Source organism: Plectrocnemia conspersa, unplaced genomic scaffold (genome assembly GCF_051122295.1).
Source record: "Plectrocnemia conspersa isolate PC_06_02 unplaced genomic scaffold, ASM5112229v1 ptg000008l, whole genome shotgun sequence".
In the NCBI taxonomy this organism is placed as follows: Eukaryota; Metazoa; Arthropoda; class Insecta; order Trichoptera; family Polycentropodidae; genus Plectrocnemia; species Plectrocnemia conspersa.
In genome coordinates, this window is record NW_028277172.1 from 22,751,521 (window position 1) to 22,775,805 (window position 24,285).

Consider the following 24,285-nt stretch of genomic DNA (forward strand, 5'->3'; position numbering starts at 1 on the left):
TGTTATTGCTACTTCTTATAAATATTATTATAGTTATTTATTTACTGTTAACTTTTTTAATCACATTTAATAGTAGTTAATTTTATTATTTGATCATTACTATTTAGATAAATACGCAGATAAAATACTATAAATACTGTACGCATTGCGTATATTAATAAATCCATATGAAACATTTATATATAAAAACTTTAATTGTTTTCTAATGTTTGCATACAGTTTTCCATTTATTGGTTTGGATATTGCTTCTTCAAACGCAAACAACACACATTGTTATTTTTTCTACTCCGAACCTAACTTGTAAATATTCCTATAGGGGTACAAATTTTAATTGGTAAACAAATGTATGCATTTATCCAGTTAATGGTCAGTTAAAATTAACAACACCTGTATTAAGATAAATATATGTGAAATTTAATGATTTTATTTCATTTTTTTATTGCAGATAAAACCACACTAAAGCAACGATACAACGATTAAAGTAGAAAACTTTCGGACAATCTTCATTCAAGCACGAGTGGAACCCGAATATATGTAGTGAAATCCGAAAATACTTGTGATAATTTCTATATATATTATATATATAAATATATATATGAATATATTAAAATATATATTATATACATATTGTAATAATTCTCTCAAACGATGCAACAACACGACATCGAGCGAATTTGGTCGATCCAACTCTTAAAAGCCTCATTGGAAATTGCAATATGTTGTAGATAAGATTTCCTCGTGAACTAAGTATACGAAACAAAATTAAAAATATATAACGAACAAAAACTGTAATTTGTACATAATAAATTTATTGTATGTTTTAAGTATGTACTTAAAAAAAAACTCAAACCAAAGTAAACTTTTAAAAAATCTGTAAAGAGATGTGATGATCGAAGATGAAGAAAGAAGATAGGCTATCGCAAGTGAAGATATGTTTGCTTCGCATTCTTATTAAAAAAAAAGTAAATTAAAAAATAAAAATAAAACGCTTTGTTATGAATTAATTAAAAATCGATTATAACGTACCTTAAAATATCATTACGAACTTGTGTAAATTTTAAAAGAAAAACTATTGTCATTCGGTCTGTTTTGTTTTTGTTGTTATTTATGTTATCATGCATATTATATTTGTTTTTATTTACTTGAATAGTTTTGTTTGTAAAGAAAATAAATAAAGATTTTGCTCTAGATTATTATGGGTGACTGTGAGTGAGTCTAAAATTGTTTCGTTTTAATTTTGTATCTATATATGTAATTTTTAAGTTTTTATTGTATATCGACATGTATATGTATTATATAATTGAAGTGAAAGAAGTTATAAATTTATATTTGTTCAATAATCATTTGTAAATAAAGTATTATTTATTTATTTTCGCATTTTCTTTTTAAAAATAACTTGAGATTAAGAACGGTAAGTATAATAGAAAATATTATTTTTTTAATAACCAAAAATAATACATATATCTTGGGATACATGCGCGAGAGAGAGTGAGAGATAAAAGCGTGCGTTACATGCGTTCCGCACGCCCTCTTCTTCTCACTCACTCTCGTCACTTAAAACGCGAGCGAGCGAAAGGGAATGTATCTCACCGTACGCGCTTGATAACACATGTTCAAGTAAATCAAGCAATTATATTTCATACATTAAAGACTGTACATATTTATTTACGAAAATTTATCCACTTAATATGTAAGTTTTTAAATATTTTATAATATACCTTTATTACCACTTTTAAACGAAAAATATAACACAACACATAACAGTACTCTTCAAATATTCTTAACTTAAATTCCAATTCGGTTTTATACTACATCCAAAAATAACTGTACAATATATAAAAATAACTTACTATTTCTAGTCATATTTTCTACTGTATCTCATTATATAACTTGCAGTGTTAAAGTTTGTAAAGATTTAGAGATGTTTAAGCAATTATATTTATAGTTTGATTAATATTCCTGAATGATTCAGTCACATAGACTAGAATAAATAAAAGCAGAGAATATAATGATTGATAAATTTTAGCTTAAGCAGTTAAAAATATTATCTTTGTTGCATTTTTTAAATCATATAGCTAGAAGATAGCCTATGTCTCTATAATAAAGATAGAAATTCTATTATTGATATATCAGAGCTGTAAGTGGTATACACAAATAGTACAGAGGTTTGTATTAATAGGTGTGTAATCACTGTAAATCTTTAATTATTATGGATTCTAAGATAATAACAGAAGAGCTTCATATTGTGTGTAATGAGAGATTCAGAGAAGATTTATAATATATATAGGTTTATGATCTTCATTGGTGAAAAAACGACGAGGATCTTTTGAATTCCAGACAGATTAATGTAAGGTATTTAATGCATTATATTTAGCACCACTATTGTATATTTTTTAATAGTCAGAGAAGTAAAATAACTACTGAACTTGTTTAGTCATGATTTCAGATAGTTTTTTTTTATATTTAAGCTAAGCAATATATTAAAAAATCATTTTGCATTCTTTTTTGAGATTGATAACTTCAAAATATGATTTGGCTCTACACGAAAGATATGCAATTTACTGTATAAAAACGCTTATTATGTTTCCTACAATTGCAGTTCTTCTTATCGTAGTGAAGAATATAATCTACTGCTTAAGTTTTTATGGTTTAAACATATATTTATATTTTATTTATTATTTATGCAAAAATTAAACTTAGCTGTATTTCTTCGCTAAAATGTTTTTATGAATATGTATGTTTATAGTTATTTTAACAATAATTTTATAAAATATAAAATCATAAAAAAATAGTAAAAGTCGTCTGAATAATAAAGTTAACTATTATTCTTCTTCCTTTGATGCTATCTTTTTCAATGTAGTTCAACCATTGACATAGATTCTTAAACCATACAATACATTTTCTACTTGGTAATTTTTTGCCCCTTAATCCGACGTTAAGTTTCCTTTATTAAATCTTCATTAGAATCTCAGCGTCTTAAGCTAGTCTCATTTAAATTCATTATTACATTAAATTTATAAATTGTTCAGTTTAATATTTGCTTTTTATTGTAACATTAAACTATTTATCATTTATTTTTCGTTTTTTATTATTTATTTTATTAATAAAAAAAAGTAAGACACTATTAATAATTTGTTATTGTTGTTTTAATTACACTAGCAGATAATAAACATATCGGTTATTTTTCAGAGCACAACTAACTTCATATTTGTCAACTTTACAAGAAGGAGAGAAAACGTCTACTGTATTTTTATTCATTGGAATGAAATAATGGATCAGATAAATCTTCAATATAGATCAGATCATCTCTTGCTTTTTTCACATGCAACTTTATATTAATCCATTCGCATACAATTTATTTTCTGACAGATACGCGAGCAAAATGGTATTGTATATTTATCAAGTTCTTAACTTATTATTTAGGAGATGTGAGATGTGAGATTAATAAGACATTTTTACCCATAAGTGGAGCTAACCAATTCATGTCACGCCATTATTATATTGTCCATATTAAAAATCATATATACCAAAAATATAAAAACAATTTTAAAATAGCGAATATTTTACATATAAAATACATTAAATAATTTCTGTAATATTTTATTTAGTAAATTTTTATGCCAGCGAAATAATGTCATACTTTAGTCGTAAGAATGATAAACCACATGTTATACAAAAAACTATATAAAGAGTGTGGCGCGTGATGTTTTTCTTCTGAATGCGATAAATTTCGTCTATCAAATAAATATATTTTGCAAATAAAACAAGCATGAAATGAAAAGCAGATGAGAATCACTATACAATATGATATTACTTACGACTCAGTTCTGCTTATACAATTTTTTGTTGTTTCATGACAGTAATATTATATTTATACAAAAATTAGGATTTATTTATATTTACATTTCATTTGAATATTTACAAGCCAAAGAATCTCTTGATATCTGTATCAGATAATAATAAAAAGTCTGGTTTTACTTCGAACATTGGTCAGATGATCGATAACTAGAAGAGACGCTGATCCTTCCCTATATCCTAAATGTGATATAAGCCAGAACACCACCGTACTTAATCATTTTCGCCACTTATTTTAAATACTTCACTTAGGAACTTTATCTAGAACTACCACTTCGCTTTCGACTTGGAATAACAAAAGTTCAGCCAAGCGGAGCTACACCTAATCGACCAAGACGACCATAAAAAAATATTAATCGATAATCAGGTTTAGCTAAGCACCCAATTTTCTAAGAGTTCAACTCATTCTTTGTTACTATTTAAAAACAATACAGACACGTATATATCTACGGCTACAAAATAATTTACCACCACCAGACTTCGCACATATTATCTATCTTAAATAAAAAATAAGACTTTATTAATGCTGCAGCTAAATCAACTTATATATATTAAACGGGTAATCCATTCACTTTCGTTCAGCATATCTATATTCTTCCACTATCCAAATCCCCGCCAGGCACAAGCCATCTCCCTTCATTCGTCTATCACAACAGCAAACAGGCAGGTCCTTAGCTCCAGATTCGCCCCGATAATAAATCTCCGCGCATCCAACACACACACATCCTGAATTATGCCCAATTTGCTTAGACACAAATCATGGCGGATGTACGTCCGCGACGAGGGTCTGATGGACGAGGCCTCTGAAGACGAGAGCGGCGTAACATTATTATTTCTCGCTGTCTAATGAGCCCCTTGTTATACGGGGGCCCTCGAGCGACCGCGGGGCCCCCGAGCAGCGGGGCTTTGTTAGCCCCGCTAATTGTCTCCGGCGTAACGAAGCGACTCAAGGTGGCGCACTTATACGTAACAACATCCATACATAGCCCGGCTAAGCCCTCTAATTCTTTTGGCTGCTGCTGCTGCACAGGTGTGCGACTTTGATGAGCTTTGTTTTATTGTGTGTTTGCACACTTTGGGGAGTGTCTAATTAGCGACGGAGCAAATTGGACGCCATCGGCGCTGTGTTTGCCCACTGTATGTGTGGATAAACAACCGGCCTTCATAAAAAGCATCATACAATGTTAAATCTGTAGTAACACTGACGTGACGATGGCGTAGACTAACACATTATTTGATGGACTTTGACGGAAAGACAACGACCGGCGTCGCCTCATGCGCTGATCTCTTGAATCATTATTTTTTAACAACTTTTCATAAATAAACTTCTACTTCAGCGGCACAATCTGTATCTAATTGTCATCTGTCACCATCTGCCCGATAAATTTATATTTCGCCTGTTGAAATTATTCAGTAACTAGTTTATATTTATGGCGATGACGATAGAGTAGTTAAAATTTGATGCGATTATCTCACATGTTTTTGAGAACAATTTAATTATTTTAACTGTAAAAGAGCATTACTACACAAATTAAAATGTAAGTATATGAATTTGGCCAAGGTTATAATTATGTTCCTTTATTTTTATCTAAAGCAATTTTTTTTCTTAATTTTTGCCTAAATATATCGGCTTAATGGGACTATTTCTGTGCCAGTCTAAATATTACTTTATCATTTTTTTATATTCTCTAGAATTTAAACTTTTTCTTCGAGATATGCTATTATTTTTAATTTTACCGTGATCGACATTTGTTTAGACCTCTCCATGATTTTGGGTTTGTCTTTCAATTAGCCACAGCTGTATATAATTCACCACCATTACTGTACCTTCCATTCCGGAATATAAGAAGCACCCCCAAATTATATGCTTATCTGGATTTTCCGGTTACTTTGAAACATTTTCCGGTTACTTTGACGAACGAAGTGGAGTTTTTGCGTTTCATGCGTAGAATCACTCGATTTTCACCCATAACTGATTTAACACACTTCTACATATTTTTAAAGTATTTAAACTAATGATTATTAATAACCGACAGACTGAATTTTTTGTCAAAAATTAATTCAATTGTGTAGGAATAAGCATTATTTTTTTATAAATAATTTCAATATACGAAATCTGTCGGTCAATTGCCTAGGTAGTCACTCAAAAATAATAATGTCTTACTCTCAAAAGATTGAAACAAAATTCCGAATAATTAAATTAATGGTTACAGATATATATTTTTAAGAGTCAAGAGATTTTTTGTTACTACATACATATGTATGTATATTGACACAATCAAATCTCCATGCAAATTTTAGAACCGCTACTGGTCCAATATTCACTTTGAGCAATAAAGGTAAGACCGGCCGAACAAAGGGACAATATACGAGTATATCCGACATCTCGGGATCGGGGGACGTTGTGCCAATATGTCACTCTTTTATTAAGTTTTCAAGGATGTGGTCTTTTGGTGGTCCATCTGGGAACAATAGGGGAGCTTTGCAAACGCTCGCGGGGAGAGCTTTTCTAAAATAAAAATAACCCACACATCCACACACCCACTGGCACACAAAAGAAATTTAATTAAAAAGTTTAAAGCAAGTTTGCACCGTAGGCCCACTGGGCCGGCCCTGTTCACGGGGGGGGGAAGATTAAGGGAGAACCCCAGAGTGCCCTTAATACCTTCTTACCTTGATTGTTTTTGCATGCGTACGTGCATTAGCCGGGGGGACTTGTTGAGAAATTTATTTTTTCAACACCCCCTCTGCTGGTGTAATATCTTGATAATTGTGTTATGGGAGTGGTTAAACATTGTGAAAACATGTGGCTTTAATTCGATATGCAGTCAAACGAGGAGTATTATATATAATAAATAGTTTGCTTGAATCAATCATTTTTTAAAGGTCACATCAGATATATAAACTTAAGCTTGAAGTTACATGCATCGTTATTTTAAAAATAAGCACAGCTTTTTAGAGCTTCTATTTAAAAATGAGCCTATAAAATAAATTCAAAATTAATTCTTCTATGACATATATAATACATATTAAAATAATTTGGCCTTCTCATTATCCTATAAATCACAGACAAAGCTCTCATTACGATCACATAAATAACACGAGTAGATATTCTTCGTCATTGAGAGAATATTTCTTTGTTGCGAAGCGGTCATGGTTATAATAAATCACCGGATCCACAAGATTTCCATAGCAATGCAATATGACCATGGACAATGCCCATCAAGCGAACATCGCTTTCTAAAGACGTATAGAGTACGCTCGGGATAAGGATTCCGGTTTGTTATTGTGTGCGTGAACTGTGTGACTCAAAACAATTTCGCTCAGAATATTTTATTTTTTTTTATTTTAAAAGAAAATATATGTTTATTTAACATATTTACATCTGAGCTAAGTTGGAAATTTCAACGGACAATTAAAAAAATATTAGATAATCGAAGAAACCAGACATTGATGTCATTAATTAAATATTTGCAAAATTCAAAATCTTTCACTAGTCAAAAAAAGAATAAAGTCTTTAGCTATTCTTCAAAAGCAAAAAGATATAAAATGAGGAAAGAAATTATTCGCAGATTGTTTAATGACTCGACGACTCTATTAAATCATTAGAATCCATTGAATAAATTAAAAAATTATCATTGGCGCAACGATAAGAATAATAACTTTTTTAAGCCTTACAGAGAAAAGTGTAAAAAAACCAATAACGTACGGATTATTGGAAAAATAATTAAAATATTTTAATCCACGGGTAAGAGAACGAATAACTTACAGTTTATATTTGAAGCCTTGATATCAATTAACCCAGATATGCCCAAGAAATTTTGTTCTCTTAAAATTTCATTTATAAATAAAAAAACAGTGGCACGAGTTTAGTGACCTACCCATGAGACAGTAGGCATATCTGGGTTAAACCAATATCAACACAAAATTATTTAAAATAAATCGCTAGAAAAGATCGAACTTCTGTGCCACACTGCACTTTAATGACGAATATCAGCGTTGACGAATCAACGACTGTCCTTAAAAGAGAAAGCGAGAGAACGAAGTACACGCTACATCGCTTCTCTCTCTCATATACATGTACACGCACACAATAGCAAACCCGCATCCTTATCCCGAGCGTATTCTACCTATTTTGCTGTTCTAAAAAGCGACTGCAGCGATTAGCTGGATGATCGCTGCATAATTGCGATTGGTCAACAAGCTTTGCAGCCTTGGATACTTAAGAAGGCAGTGACCAGACAGATACTCGAAGAAACCAGCGGCCGCCCGCCGTCCGCAGAAAACATACGATCATGGACTCACACATCCCGCCGTCAGCTTCTTCACTACTGTCGCTGCCACACCAATAAGAACTCTGAGGATCATCCACTGACATCATCCTTCCGCCAGCTTCTCCACCACCGCTCGAAGAACACATCTTGCCATTTATCATTTGTCGCAACATAAACAAATATAATGTAGTAAAAACTCTAACTAGATTCCACTAAGCGTCTCATTAACTACGATTTTATCACCCTCTAAGGTCATCAACAAATAAATTCGTATTATATAAAATAAATTAGATTTTGTAAAAATAAATATGGAGAGGCATCCAATGGGATATTTTCTTTACTTGGCAATACCACAACAACATAAATTACTTATTGTTTATGTATAAACAGATTGTGAATAAATAAATAATAATAGGTGTACACCTATTATTAGAGATTAAAAAGTATTTGCTTTAAATTATATCAGGCCTTGTCGAACACCCTCGAGGTTATTAATCTGTCTCTCTTGCTCAGTAAGAGCGATCATTCTTTATCATATCGTAAACATTTGCTTTTGTTCTTAAACGTTTCGTTAATTAGTGAATATGCCGAGTCTTGATGTGTCAACACCTCTCTTTCCAGTTGTATAATATGTTAGAATTGAACGTAGCCGCCATCCCATACAAGGAATCCCCCTTCCATCCCAAAAGAGCTACTCGCAAATAATTGGACATGCACCCAATTAGCCGCCGCCAGTGGGCTACTTCCATCTCTTATCCTCCTCCCCAATTTAAGCACGAGCGAAAGAGACGTAAACACAGGCACCCGCGAGATGAAAACTGTAGCACTTGCCTGTTTACCGTCTCACTAAACTTATAATGAATCAGACGTATCCGTTTATGTAAATACGGCCGGTCGTCTTGTAAACGGAGATTCGAGTTTTTCTTCTTCTACTCATCTGTTGTGAAGGGTATCGAGTCATGTCACGTATAACATACATAATTACCAATTGTGATCTGGTCGGTTTGATACACAAAAGAGAAATGCGGTTAATAATTGTTTAACATTTTGCGCTCGACAGGCAATTCTATGAGCGTTTAACTGTAATCATACCCATGGATGGATCGCAAGATAGTTGTTTCTTGTATTGAAAAACATAATGAGAGGAAGTCTAAGTCATCAAAATGTCATCTCGACTTAATAAATAATACGTGTAGTAATAAAATTTTATATATAATAGACCTAGCAGCTTTTTTCTTTATAAATCATAGTTGACATAAATATAATTGATAGCATCATAGCTTTAATTATTATTTATTTAATACAAAAATATATTTGTTTCACATCTTAAAATTACTGTTAAATTGCTCGCCTCAAGTGATATTGTATTTCACTTAGGTCACGAGTGAAAAGGGTTAATTCCAGTTTAAGTCATTTAAATTCCGACCCTCCATGTACGATTCGTTTAATTGAGACCTCGATAAAATCATACTTGTTTCAATTTGAATTCAAGGCAAAATATTGGATAAGTAATTGCGAATGCGATGTTGAAAATTAATTAGAGCCTCGCAATATTTACAGTAGAGCGTAGCAATAATCTCGTATTATTGGCTCACGTGCGAGACAGATCGCTTCACGGGGCTATCAATTAGCGAGCGTGTATGGGCCGCTTTAGGGGCGAGCTGGGATGTTCGAGAGGGTGAGGTCCGGTTTTAATGAAACTGCGTCTCTAGTGGATCGCTCATATCTACCTGATGGATTCCGTTGCGTGGGTGTGTACACATATTTTAGAAATTGGATATTTTAGGGGTGAGGTTAAATAATAAACATATTATCATATTTATAGAGACCTTATAGAATTAATCAGATTGAACTATTCTAATTAATCAGAAGAACAGTCAATGTAATTCTGATAAATCGCTTAAATTATTGTGTTACAGTTGTGCCACAGTTGGTAGTGTGAACGCGAGTTTGAGTTAGACGTTATTGTAGAAAAAAATAATAGAAACTGAAATTTGTTGGACTGTTTGTATTTTTGTATTCAATAATATATGACAACCAGTTGTTGTGAATATTCAATGGAATTCAAAAACCTCGTTTCATTTTGTAAGCATCCCTGGAATCATTGTGTTTCGTCGACAAAACTATTTTTTCAATTGTATTCAACGTTTTAAAATTTTTAAAATACGGAATACAGGTTCGATGCTGTGTGTTTGATATAAAGACTGCAAATTACTTTCATGAAACATAAAAAACTACTGGCCTTTGTTTATTGTTTTATGGCGTCACACGGTGATTCGAATATATACGAGGACACGTATATATTCGTAAACTAATAATTAAAAACTACAACAATCTATTCTTTGTTATCAAGTACAAAGAAAATAAAATTTCAAGCGTCTTTCTTCGTTAATTAAAATACTTAAAAATATTTTTTTATTTAAAAATAACATATTATTACGACGAGTATATTATAAAATTCACTACACTTTGCAATTTTTAAATAATCAAAACTTTTGTGGCGTCCACACAAAGATGACCACGTTTTAAAGAGTCTGAATCTCAAAACTTGCGTTAATATACTGTGACCAAAATGATCATCCATCAACAATGAAACAAGACAATAGCATAAAGGATAGACCACACAAAAGCCCTCGTTACGACCAGAAAAAATCCCGTGAGTTTTGTTCTTACTGTAAATATTCTCCGTCATTAAGAGAATATGTATTTGTTGCAAAATAAATCACCGGATCCACAAGATTCCCGTTGCAATGCTATACGGACTTGGACAATGTCCATCAAGCTTTCTACTGCGTTCTAAGAAGCGACTGCAACGATTGACTTGATGATCGATGCATAATTGCGATTGGTTAGCAAGCTTTGCAGCCCTGAATACTTATGCCCGGGCTCCAATGAGGAGAAGGCAGTTACCAACAGCTACTCAAAGAGGCGAGTGGACGCACACATCCCGCCGCCAGCTTTTCCACCACCGCTCGGAGAAAACATTTCGCCATTTATCGTCTGTCGCAACATATGTAAATACTGTAATAAAACTATAACTAAATTCCACTAAGCATCTCACTGGCTATGAAGTCACGCCCATAGGGTTCTCAAACCTTAAACTTTTTAATAAAATTTAAAATGATTTTTTGTAATGAATCGCACTACAGCCGTAACGCTCGCATATTAAAAGCATTTTTTTTTCAAATCAACTTTTAAATACTACCACATCCCTTCTGACTTAGAATTCATAAGAATTCAGTGCACATCGCAATGTGCATTAGCTTTATTGCTTATTTTTTAATCCATTCATGATTTAATTTTTTTATCACAGACTTTTTGTACATCACTGTGTATAGTCCATCCAAGATGTTAACGCTCATCATCGTTGTGTTGAAAACAAGGGTGCATGTACGCATGTATGCATACATAAACAGTTTTCCGCGAATTTGTTTACACCGATAGGAGAACGTTACCAATACTAAATCAGGGCTGTTTTAAGGGTAGGGTGACCATACGTTGGAAATTGAATTAAAAATTATAATGTGCTATATTTTTATTATAAATTATTGTCATGTTGTGTTAATCAATAAAACAACTCCTGTAATATTCTATTAGTATTTTTAAAAAATATTATATTAAACAGATATTTAGCCTGGAGAGTGATTCCAAAACTTCTATCGTGTTTTTGAGTTAAATATGTATATACATAAATAAAATAAGTAAGAAAGTGATATTTTACATTATTTTCAACAAATTAAAATAAAATAGCAAAAATTAATTGAACGTTTTATATCACATGGTCACCCTATTATATTCTTTAACCAATACTGTAACAATGAGCGTTCATATCTTGGACGGACTGTACACCATATTTTTTTTAATTTAATGATAAAAATTAACAAAAAAAATTCTACGAGAAAAATAAAATTTTATACCTCTTTAATGTATTTAATAAAAAAAATTAACAAAAACATTTTGTCTACGAAAATGAAAATTCAGGTTTGAGGAGGTTAAATATGTAGCTAAGAGTTCAACTTGATTTTCGAGATGACTTGAAGGCTCTTATACTGCACAAAAAATCTAATCAACTAATAAAAAACTCTACGTAAATCAACTAGGTTTTTGAATTTTAAAGGAATAAAGATTTTCCATCATAGTTTTAATAAGAAAAAACAATTTTTTTATCTAATTATATAATATAATTCATGATTTAAAAAAAAATCACTAAAATTAACTGGGTTTTTGCAACGCCACGTTAAATTTCTATTTTTATTCCTGGACGTTTTTTATTATTTTTTATTGGTTATTAATATTTTTAACCACGATGGTGGATGAGAGTGGTTTATGAATTTAGACGAGATTTTTTACATAATCTATTTTTAGAATAAGTTACGTAATAGAAGTTTTTATTTTATAACCTTTTTATTATTGTTAAGATTTTTTAGCTAAGTAACAAATATTTAAATGTTTTAAATAGCCGCTATTTTGAAAAAAGATTGCAAATCTGGCTGGCTGTTCTTAGAAAAAGTTTACTGTTGGTATACATTGATTATGGTGTATTACAAAAAGTAAAAGAACATATAATTTTTTTCAAATATTTACTGTTTTAAAACGTTTTTTACCTGTTTGTTTTTTCTTTATATTATTTTAAAGTAAGTTATTTTAACGGGGGATTTTTTTATGTTTTAAATAGCCGCCATTTTGAAACAAGATAGCTAATCAGGCTGACTATTCTTAAAATAAAGTTTCATGTCAATAAAAAATACATAAAATATTGAACCACTTAAACCACCAGCAATTCACCGGTAATTAGATTATTTTTTTAAACAAACTATTTTTTTAAAACAGATTCACGAATTACTTACAATTTTATTTTTAATTATTAAAGATTATTGTACTAGATTCATTATCAGTAATCTATTTTTTTATATTTATTTTTTAGAAAGAGATACTGACGCGTGAAGAGAAATAACAGGTGACTTACTAAAAAGTCGCTGGAGTTTAAAGGGTTAAAAAAACGTAGAAGTCGTTATATATTTACTATTTTAAAACGTTTTATACCGCTTTGATTTTTTAGCTAAAAATGTTTTAACCAAGTATTTTTTATGTTTTAAATTTAAAAAAAAAATAATAGCCCCGTTAAAATATCGAAAACCCATAACAATTTGTAACAAAAAATGTTTATATGTATAATGAGAAAAAAATAGGATACGAAATTAACTTTAATGAATTATATAATAAATAAAATAGTATTTCATGAATGCATTATTAAAAAACATGATTATCTTGACTCTCGAAAAAATAGAATAAATCATATATTTTGAAATATTAATATTTTTAATTACAAAAAATAAGTACATACATACGTTTCAAAGACCCTCAAAAATCTAGATGAAAAATCATAATATACAACATGTATCGGTAGCTTTGAAAACATGGGTAAAAATAAATTTGTTTGAAAAGTAATTTCAACTTTATAAAAAAGAAGTTGTTAAAGTGAGCTAAAAATATTTACCTTTTATCATAAAGATTACTATATATTTATAATGTTATAAAAATTTGCTTTTCATCAAAAATAAAACTATCAATGATCCATAGTATACTTTCTTTATTTGTGACATTTGCTCGCCATCATTTTTATAGCATATAAAAGTATGTTTTTTTTATAGATAAAATTTTGCATTGATCTAAATAAGTATATAAATAAATCTAACGGTACAATGTCCAATCAAGTTTTTATGTATGTGGTTTAGCATTGTCTTAATGTAAAATAATTTCACTACAGTCTGCCGATACTGTCCTTTCTTCTTATAAAAACTAATTATTTGCTCACTTCGTTGTTACATTAGTAACTCGGTATGATAATGTATTAAATTTGTGATTTATAATCCGAGGTATCACTTGAGAGATGCTGCGTTTATTCAATCCTCAAGATACGTACTTGGATGACATTAGCATTGTTGTGCCATAGTTAGTAGTGAGCACCTGAACTAGCAAGAAAAATGTTAAAGTTAAAATAAAAAACGATAGAACTTATCAGAAAGTATTTTCTTTAATAAGACGGCTTATATATACATATGTATCAAAATCAACAACAACACTAAATAAAATAAAATTGATTAAAACCAACTTTAAAAGCATTCTTTGCCAAAGGTTAATCACATTAAACTGCAACGTTAAAGGGTTCCGGCAAATTAAATTCTGGATTAAAAAAGTAAAATAAAACACCAGTCTGGTTTAGACGTAACGGCACACGGGCGGCGGCTAATTGGTTAACAGCGAGGGCAGTTGAGCGAACGGACCGGATCCCGGGTTCGAATCCGAATCAAAATTGTATTAGTCACGTGTGGTTCAATCTAAAGTGAAAGAGAAAAGAGATGTTATTTGATTCTGACGGCAAGACCGTGACAAATGTACGATTCGATTAATCTTTTGTGGCGTTCACGATATGATAGAGTGCGAGTATATACGTCCTAATTGTTCTATTCTGTGCAATTATACTGTACAGTATACAACACCAATATTAAGTTAAAACTTGTGCTTTCATTTAATATAAATAATATATTATAAATATATACATTCTCGCGTACACACATAAGTACTGTGTAAAGTTGATGCAAATTTAACTTGGCTCTAAGCTTCCATTATACTTTGACAAGACAAAAATCCATTACTGCAGTTAACACAGTAATCAATTCTTCCTCTGTCGGGATTAAAGTCTCCCCCGCACCCACCACCCGGCTCATCCTCGCCCGTCCTCCCACCTGGGAGAGCGAAACACTGGCAACACTAAAAGCATTCGCTAAGTGGCGAGTATTTGTCATTAATCCTTTAATTGACGGCAGCGGCCAGAGATGGCACGGTCCCATGCACGCCACTTTTTATGGTCACTCTCGATATACGAGATAAAGCAAATTTAATCTTGCTTAGTAATCAAATAATAAATAAAAATTGTTTTCATCATATTTGTATTACATGATATTAAATTAACATTGCCTAGTTTGATATATTTATAACAATAATAAATTCCGCTGTAATCTGACAGACATAAGCCCAATGCGTTACAACGGGCAAATCTGTACCTATTGATTCAATCAGACATAATGAATACCTATAAGTAAATATTAACCACAAGATCGAAAGTCTGGGAATTTATATTATTAATTATAAATTATTATTTGCTATACAATTTATCATCACCGCAGCTAAGACCGTTTTTTTTAATGATAGTGCATTTTATAAATAAAAATTCGAGTGCCGCTGCCGGGGCTTGAACCCGCAACCTCAGAGTTACTAGTCTGAGACGTCCAACGCCTTTTTTTTTTTTTTTTAATTTTTTTTAAATATATGATTTCACGAATATATATTTTTTTTGTTGTCAAGCATATTTGCCTTTTCATTAAAAAGTGTAATATTATATTTTTCCAGAAAATTCATTGAAAACCTTTGATAGATACACATAAATATTTTTCATCCACGAAACAGAAGTTTGTCAGTCATTCGTTACATATTTAGAAACATATAGTTACCTTGTTTTTTAATATTAAAAAAACAAGATGGCGTCATTTTATTAAGTTATAAATTTGCATTAAGTCAAAATTTTCAGCTGAAGCAAACGATCACAAAAAATACGTGCCGCTGTAATACTCGCACTCGTCTATTTAAGTGCTTTGCGTAGTTTTTTGAGTGCCGACTCCGCCGTATGCTTTATCCTTCATGTAAGTCCATAAATAAAAGTCTAATGGCGTTAAAGCGAACGTAAAGGATTCTCAACATTTTTCGACTTACATACATCATTATTATGAGAAGAATGGAAATGTATACATAGCAATCAACAAAATGATAAACACATAGCATAAAACGTTAAGAAATAATTTTCGCGAATGCTAGAGCTTGTGCTTTTGAGTCTAGCTTAAATATTGATAAATATATTTAGTGTTAATAGGCAATTAAAAATGTTATACATTGCATAGACTTGTTGTAAGCCCTGCTCCCGACCGTTGTATGAGTTCACTCGTCAAAAAAAAAAATTATGATAAAAAGAAAATTCAGAAATATATTTAGTCATCCCTTAAAAAAAATCAAATATAACACTAAACATATATTATTAATTTGACATGGAAACCATCACATACATAAGACGCCAATTGGCGTCTGCGGTATTTAACTTTCGGCACACTCAGGACGCCAATTGGTATCTAATGGCTGATAATAGTAATTAATATATAATATATAATAGTAATTAAAATATTATTTTCTAAAGCATTTTTTAAGTTAATGTATACACATACACCTCATATAAATTTAATTAAAATATTAATAGATTCAGCATTCGATTGCCCTTAAATTTTAAAACGGTATCGAAGTTAAATTTGTGGTATTGCAGCGGTTGTTAAATTTCCATTAGCCCAATTTGCTATTTGCCCCCTTCGCCCCTGCTGCGACCCCAAATATAATATGAAACAACACTTTTACACCGTGTTTGCTTACCTATTTTATTAATTAAAATTCCCAAATAAACATCGTTAAGCTCAACATCCAATAACTTAAAAGCTCCACGAATTATTTTATGTATTTTTACAATATACTCTGAATGAGTCATGCATACTTTATTTCCACATCTTCTCTTTTATTTCTTTACTTTTGTTGTAAATACACACATATATATACACATACATCGTTGCGATATTGTTTGATTGCCTTCGCGCTTTCGAACACAGCGCGCGCTGGGCTTTTAAAGGCTTTATTTAATGAGTTGATGTGTGGCCTTCCTTTCATAGTGTGCGCCGTGAAAGCTTTCACGCTGCTAAGTAAAGCTTATCTTTATTTTGGATTGCCTCTTCCTTTTGGCTTAATAAAATGCTACAATCGCAGATATGCGCAACACACGTCTTAAGATCGCGAGAAGGGTGACGCAAACCGTTGAGTCGCGAGTATAAAATAGCGTTTCTCAAATATTTTTAGACGGTAAGTATATGTTTGCCAACATTGAAACATACTAAAATAATATTATACGTTTATAAATTATTTTTTTAAACTGAATTACTAAAAATAGGTGATATTCAAACTTATTTAAATTTTAATTAATTCTGAACCCATAGCTATCAACGATCAATCGAACGCCAATCCAGATTTGCTTAGCAGTAATAATATTAATATTATCTATCTATGTATTGCTTTTAACATAAAGCGTATGATATATAGTAGGTAGCTCAGATTTTATTTAAAGTTTATAAAAATATCGCGACCACTCATAATCGTTGCGTATGTATGTCCTTTAGACTAAGAATTTTTTTTTTCATAACCAAACATAGGAGGATTATGCCTATCCGAAAAAACGTTTATTAAACAGTTATTATTATAATTTTTCACTGTGCACTAAGCCTATTAGACATTACTTAAACAATGTCACGGGTTGAAGCTTTGCCAAACAGATACAAATGACATTACCAAATAAACCGATTTTGGATTTAAATTACGCCCAGTGTTTCTTTTCGGAAATTATTTCGCGAGAATTTCTCGAGAAAAATGGCAAATCAAGAATTTTCTTTTTACAAAAGTATGTATTTGACGTTATAAAAATAAATTTAAACCTCATGTTAGATGTGAAAACCAGATGGAACACAATGGAAACGATGCTAGATCACTTTTTACGAAATAAATTTAGGGTTTGGGAGCCCTAGGAGTCTGATGACTTAGTAGCCAGTGAGACTCAGAATGGAATATAGTTAGAGTTGTATTACAATATATTTACATATGTTGCGACAGATGATAAAAGACGAGATCTTTTCTCCGAGCGGTAGTGGATCAGCTGGCGGAGGGATTATGTCAGTGGTCGATACAAACAGATACAAATGACATTACCAAATAAACCGATTTCGGATTTAAGTTACGCCTAGTGTTTCTTTTCGGAAATTATTTTGCGAGAATTTCTCGAGAAAAATGTCAAATCAAGAATTTTCTAATTTCTTGAGAAATTTTATTAGGCATTTTTTACTATCTGAAACTAATTAACTTTTTACAAAAGTATGTATTTGAAGTTGTAAAAATAAATTTAAACCTCATGTTAGATGTAAAAATCAAATAGAACACAATGGAAACGATGCTAGATCACTTTTTACGAAATAAGTTTAGGGTTTGGGAACCCTAGGAGTCTGATGAATTAGAAGCCAGTGAGACTCAGGATGGAATATAGTTAGAGTTGTATTACAATATATTTACATATGTTGCGGCAGACAGAGCGGTTATGGATCAGCTGGCGGAGGGATGATGTCAGTGGACGATCGAAAATACGTTACATTGAATGTAAGGAAGATGATATATTTTAATTAAATTTTTAATTACCATTAGAGTCTCCAATTCGAGTAATCGAGTATTCGATACTCGAGTATACTCGTCTGTTTTTCAAGTACTCGATAATCGAGTATTTTGAAAATTACTCGATTAATATTCGAAATTCGAAAATTTCTAAATATCTCAGCAACAACAATAACTTTATTAACGTCTTGCTTTCATTTGGCGTTTATGCCTTGTTTCCAGAGTTAGAACGGTTACTATCAGGTAATAATTTTTTCGCGTAGGTTCGGTCGTCGGCTGTTTTGTGTCCGACAGTCCTGACTTATCTAATTTATGGCAACGAACAATATGAAATAGCAAAAATAAAATTTTTAGGTTTTATGACTATGCAGTTGTAGCGTAGTTTTGTAAATTGTTTATACCGATCCCTCAGCTAAAAATATAAACCAAAACAATTTAGCTCTAGAGTGAAAGGAATTCACCCAAATACATCTTCGAAGGATGTAGATTTAAATTCTTCGAAAGAATCAGAAGAAATAGAAAATTGTATATTGTTAAAAATAATTTATTCTAGAATAATTACAAAATGCTATTTTGTTAAGCAAAGAAGAGTAGGAAAGAAGAGAACATAAAAATTTGATATCTATAAAAAGCGAACAGATAATTTAGAGGCCTTATTCAACCCGTTGATGACAATAAGACCAACATCAACAGCAACGGAAAGGGTTTTTTCCACAACGGGAATATTAAAAACAAAACTTTGCAGTAATATTAAATTCGAGACATTTAACGCATTATTGCTTTTAAAAAATATAATTTTAAAGTTAAAATAAATATAAAAATTAACATAAGTCTTTTATTTATTTATTTATATGTGCACGAATTTGAATAATAGCTATTTTGGTACATTTGATAAATACTCGAGAGTACTCGAGTACTCGAGTATTTTAAAATTTTAATATTCGATACTCGAGTAATTGATGGTTCGAGTAATTGGAGACTCTATTTACCATATTACTACAGCATCAAAATAGCCTATCACAATATTGAAAGATCATTTTTTGTCTATTTTTATGGATACTGTAATGAACATAATAAAATTTGTTGAAAAAATATTTTATAAAAACGTTTGAGGGTCGGCGAAACACCTTGAATGTCGCTTATGAACATATCCGGCATACGCCAAGTTAAGAACGAACTGAATTCGAAGAATTATTGTGTCAAGTTGCAACGTCATTCTTAAGTTTGGATCAAAATATTTCGTTATACTGAGATCAGTCTTCGTTACAATGAAAACATTTTGTATGAAAGTTTTTCGGGGACAAATTGAAGATTCGTTATACTGGGAATTTTGTTATTTCGGTATTCGTTACAAAAATATTTCATGTATTATAAAATAAATCATTTTGTGACAAAAAACACATTCAAACCATTCCCATATTAAAAAAAATACATAACATAAATGTGCTAAAAAAATTAAGAGCAAACTTAACAAAAGCATATTTAATCCTTTTACCGCGGATGGCTTTATAGAAATAATTAATAAAATCGCCAGTACTCATGCCATTAACTTTTGAGCCTAATAATATGGTTATTTAGTATAATTTAAGGCTGTAAATCACTTGAATTTATTGAGCCATAATATGGCATTAATAACAATATTACGGTATTAAGTCAAAAACATCAGCAGGTCAAGTTTTCCCTTTAGGTGATATTTCGATTGCGATAATTTATTTTTGTATATATGCTGTTCAGCGATTCAGTGGTAAACCAAATAAATACACTTGCTATTGTGTTTGTTGCACAGAATTCATTACAATAGTGTTCTAAACAGAAATGGAGGCAATCGGTTGAAGCAAAATCCGGTGCAAAAGATAGAAATCGGTCGAAATCGAAACACGAGGTCTTCAATCAGCAAAGCATTTTCAGGAACATAAATTTATATTGCCAAAACTCTCAAGACTACATGCGTCACTTTGTGGTTTCTGATACAGCCCGTTACATTTTTAGTTCGCCCCTAATATTCTTAAATAAATAAATTTATTTGATATTATGGAATTTATTCCGTTGTTACCCTTTGAGACTTAAATATTATTAATATAAAATCATTAATTGAGTTCTCCCTTAATATTCTACATGCTCTATTAATTTAAAAAAAAAAACAATGTAGTCCAAGTTTTATTGTGTGACAATATGTAGATTCCATTTCCTTTCACGCCCCTTCATGCAAAATTAAAATGGACACGATGCTATATTGCATTTTTTGTCCGCCACCAGATGGTTGGTAGCCCCTCGCAGAAACAGTAATGTATCCGCTAATGTAGTGGCGGCGGCAAGTGGACAAGAGAATACCGGATCCATTATGGATCGCCGCCAAATGGTCTTTGATGAAAGGCGGGAACCCTCCACTTCCAGTAATGCTTCACTCACTCGTCACCGCTACACGCTGGCAAATAGGCAGAGGCCAGTAATGAATCTTTGGCTATGCACTTTGCCAGCCGCCAGCTGATCCATCATTCGGACACACAGACGTCGGATAAATAGCGCGACGCCACTGCTCTAATGCTAATTAGCGTGTCTGGCGTACGACTATTTTTTTGCAAATTCTCTGATAAATTTTCAGACTAAGAGACTGCACATGCATAGTTAAGCTTCAATCAAAGAATAAAACAAGATTTATATACTTACCGACCAAGCGTAGAAATTTTGTGAAGTTTACTAATTAACTAATTTTTCACCCAAGGTAAATCCTGAGCAAAATGCCAATTTTCAGGCAGATGCAAGAATTGTATTTCTTTTACTAAAAAAACTAATTACTTACGTTAATTATTCTTAAGTGTTAAGTGTAAATATAAAAGCGTCTTACTATTTTATAAACGCGATGTTTTAAATTAACAGGTAAAGATAAAAAAATTGGGGAAAAAAATATATATATAAATTTTTATGCTTTTTACTGAACTATTAGAAAGATGTTGTGCATGACAAGATATTTTTCACTATATTTTGTTTAATCTCTAGTTTCAAAAACATTACTGGTAACATTAAAACTTGTGCTAGATCTAGTTATAAATACTGTAATTGACTTTGGTATCATACTTAAAACTCCAACGAGTTTTTAACTCATTCTGGAGTACCGCAGGGATCCAATTTTAGTGTCAATGACATGATAAAGCAATTTAGAGCTCTCTTGTTCTAATATTAATTATTTGCTGATGACCTGATAGTGTTTCAGAGTATACGCACAAATGCGGATTCGGTGTCTTAATAAAAAATCGTGGAGTTTTCTGTGGACGTGATCATAGACAACATGTTACATTCCAGTAGAGTTTATATAAAGTTTGAAAGCAAGTATTTTAACCACAAATACTTCTTTTGAACAAAAATGTGGATTTTGTATGCATATTGCCAAAGTTTTGTAAAAAGGTGTCGAAGATGCTCATATTTTTTATGAGGAGCGGATATTACTTTAGCAATTGCGAACTGTATGCGTATTTATATCCTAGTGCCTTAATGTTAAGACAATTGCGATCCAATAGCGTGTATTCAAATGAAACGAATTTTGAAATCGTTGAAGGGTGGTGTCGACAATCCCTCGATACTAGGCAGTAGGCCTCAAAGTGCCTTAGAAAGTGATGATTGGGTCCCTTATTATTGTTTGTTGTGACTAGAAAGCAAACCTGGGCCTTGTATTCGCTTTCTAGCCACATTATCTTCACTTTCAATTTAAAAGGGCTGACATTTAATTATAAGTTTCATTAATTCAACATGGCACTTTTCCAGTGTAGAAATTGAAATCTCAGTAGAAATCTCTGATTTTGCAGTTATGTGTTAGTTCAGCAGAAGAGTGCGATGATTAATTACAAAAATTAAAAATTAAATTTCAGTCCTTTTTTAATTGAAAGTAAAGATTATTTTGTAAAATATCAAAAAAAAAAATTTGGTGAAATAACATGACATTTAGAATATATTATATATTTATTTTTAGGGAATAAAGACAGTCACTGACAAATTTTAAGCATTTCAGAAAATAATATAGATTTAAAAAAGTCGCATTTTATAAAAAAGAACAGTAGATATACATTCTTCTGTTAATTATGGAATATGTAGAGAGAGAGTCTAGCACAACAAAAAAATTAGCATTATTTGAGGAAAATGCTACTTTTTTCCTGAAATATACAAAATTAATGTTATGAAAGAGCAAGGGGAGCAAGGATGCTCCGTAAATAATACAACTGTATGATCCTGTAGTTCTAGCGACTGACTGACTTATTTATTTCTTTGTTCCATATTTATAGTTAAAACGTGATAACATTATTATTGTAATTAGCTGATCTAAAGCTAATGTTGAACGTTCGTTCAGGTCGTTGAATCGCATTAAATACATATGACAAATTTGATTTCCTATGATGTACTAAATGCCCTTGCTGCACTATCAATCCAGAAAGTGTATAAAATAAATGAAATTAAAAATTAAAATGAAAATTATATAAAAAAAATTGTAAAATTTACAATTTTAAACGGGGACCATATATAAACTTGTTTTAGAAACAATATTTTTATTAGCTTACAAATAATAATAATAAACTATTATGCTAATCTCTTTTAGTAAATTGATTAGTGTTATTATAAATCAATATATTATTCTATTATTTCGGACAGTAAATGGAGCTCTTGGTGCAAAGGTATTATATTAGGTTAATAATATTTACTTGGCGTACCATACCAATTTATTGTCATAATATTTAAGACTATAATAAGATGCGTACTTATTCATTATTTGCATCATATATTGGTTAGATATCATTCCTACTACTATTACTGTCACAGTAATAATAACACAGTTTATATCAAATTAATCGCCACTTCCTTAAACATCCATTATTATATCGTCATTTGTAATTATATAGATAATTTGCAAAAATAAATCAATATATGTATTTATAAATAATTAAAACACAGATTACTAATTGTTAGTAATTTACTAGCTCGAAAAGACTAATAATATAATTTAAGTTGCCGCTAAATGAAAAATGTCGATAGTTGTCAATCGCTGATTTGAATAGTGCGAGCGAGATAGCGAGCTCTGCTTGCATCTCGCTCTTTTTTTCCGTCTTACTAAATTTTATATTCTTTTTATTTGATAACAGACACACAACATTAAGTAAGAATTATGCACAATTAGAGCATATAATCCCATATCATAAAAATATAGATACCCATTGAAGGAAAAAATCAGTTTAAGACGACGTAAAAATGTCAAGTAAGCGTTATGAGGTCTAAACACGGCTCGATCCGGCCATGTTCCGATGAAAATTTTTACAATAAACGTATTATTGAGTTATTTGCATAAGTTGAAAATTGAATATTACTAAAATGTGTTTAATACAAGTTTTTTTACCATTAATAAATTTAAAATGGCAAAATTAGCTTCAACAAATGCATTTCAAGTTTTGTCGACGTAAGAGTGTAACGCTTGGACTTACGAGCACAAAGGGTTAACTATATTCGAAAGACAAAAAATTGAAAGAAGAGACGTTACCTTGTCGGACGAGTAGCGGGGGCGCGGAGGCGCGGGGCGTCGGCGTCGGTTATGGACCCCGGCCCCGCGCCGCGCCGCTGCAACGGCCTTGCATAGGCCCAAGTATAGCTATAAACACTAATTTGAATTATACACTGCTTAATTCTAACACATACACTAAATTACACTTTCACTTTATAATTAAAAACATCGAAAGGGATATTATTATAAAAACACACACGAAACAGTTTACGCGACCGTTGACACATAGCTACTGATTGTTTTTTAAATATTTCGAGATGCACAAACAAGTTCAAACGAGCTCAAGGTTATGCTTCGTGCTATGTTCATATAAACCAT

The 24,285-nt window shown here is 31.2% G+C and overlaps 1 protein-coding gene and 1 long non-coding RNA gene across 2 annotated transcripts in view; one reads left to right on the plus strand and one right to left on the minus strand.

Moving 5' to 3' along the window:
• Positions 1 to 489, plus strand: part of LOC148233454 (LIM domain transcription factor LMO4.1-like) — a 158,899-nt gene extending 158,410 nt beyond the window's left edge. The window contains exon 10 of the transcript XR_015810339.1: positions 446 to 489. The gene's annotated coding sequence lies outside the window, so the exon portion shown is untranslated. The remainder of the gene's footprint in view (positions 1 to 445) is intronic.
• The window catches only part of LOC148233455 (uncharacterized), a 141,143-nt gene extending 117,087 nt beyond the window's left edge, over positions 1 to 24,056 (minus strand). The window contains exon 1 of the long non-coding RNA XR_015810340.1: positions 23,947 to 24,056. This is a non-coding gene — a long non-coding RNA (uncharacterized LOC148233455). The remainder of the gene's footprint in view (positions 1 to 23,946) is intronic.
• Positions 24,057 to 24,285: the final 229 nt, after the last annotated feature.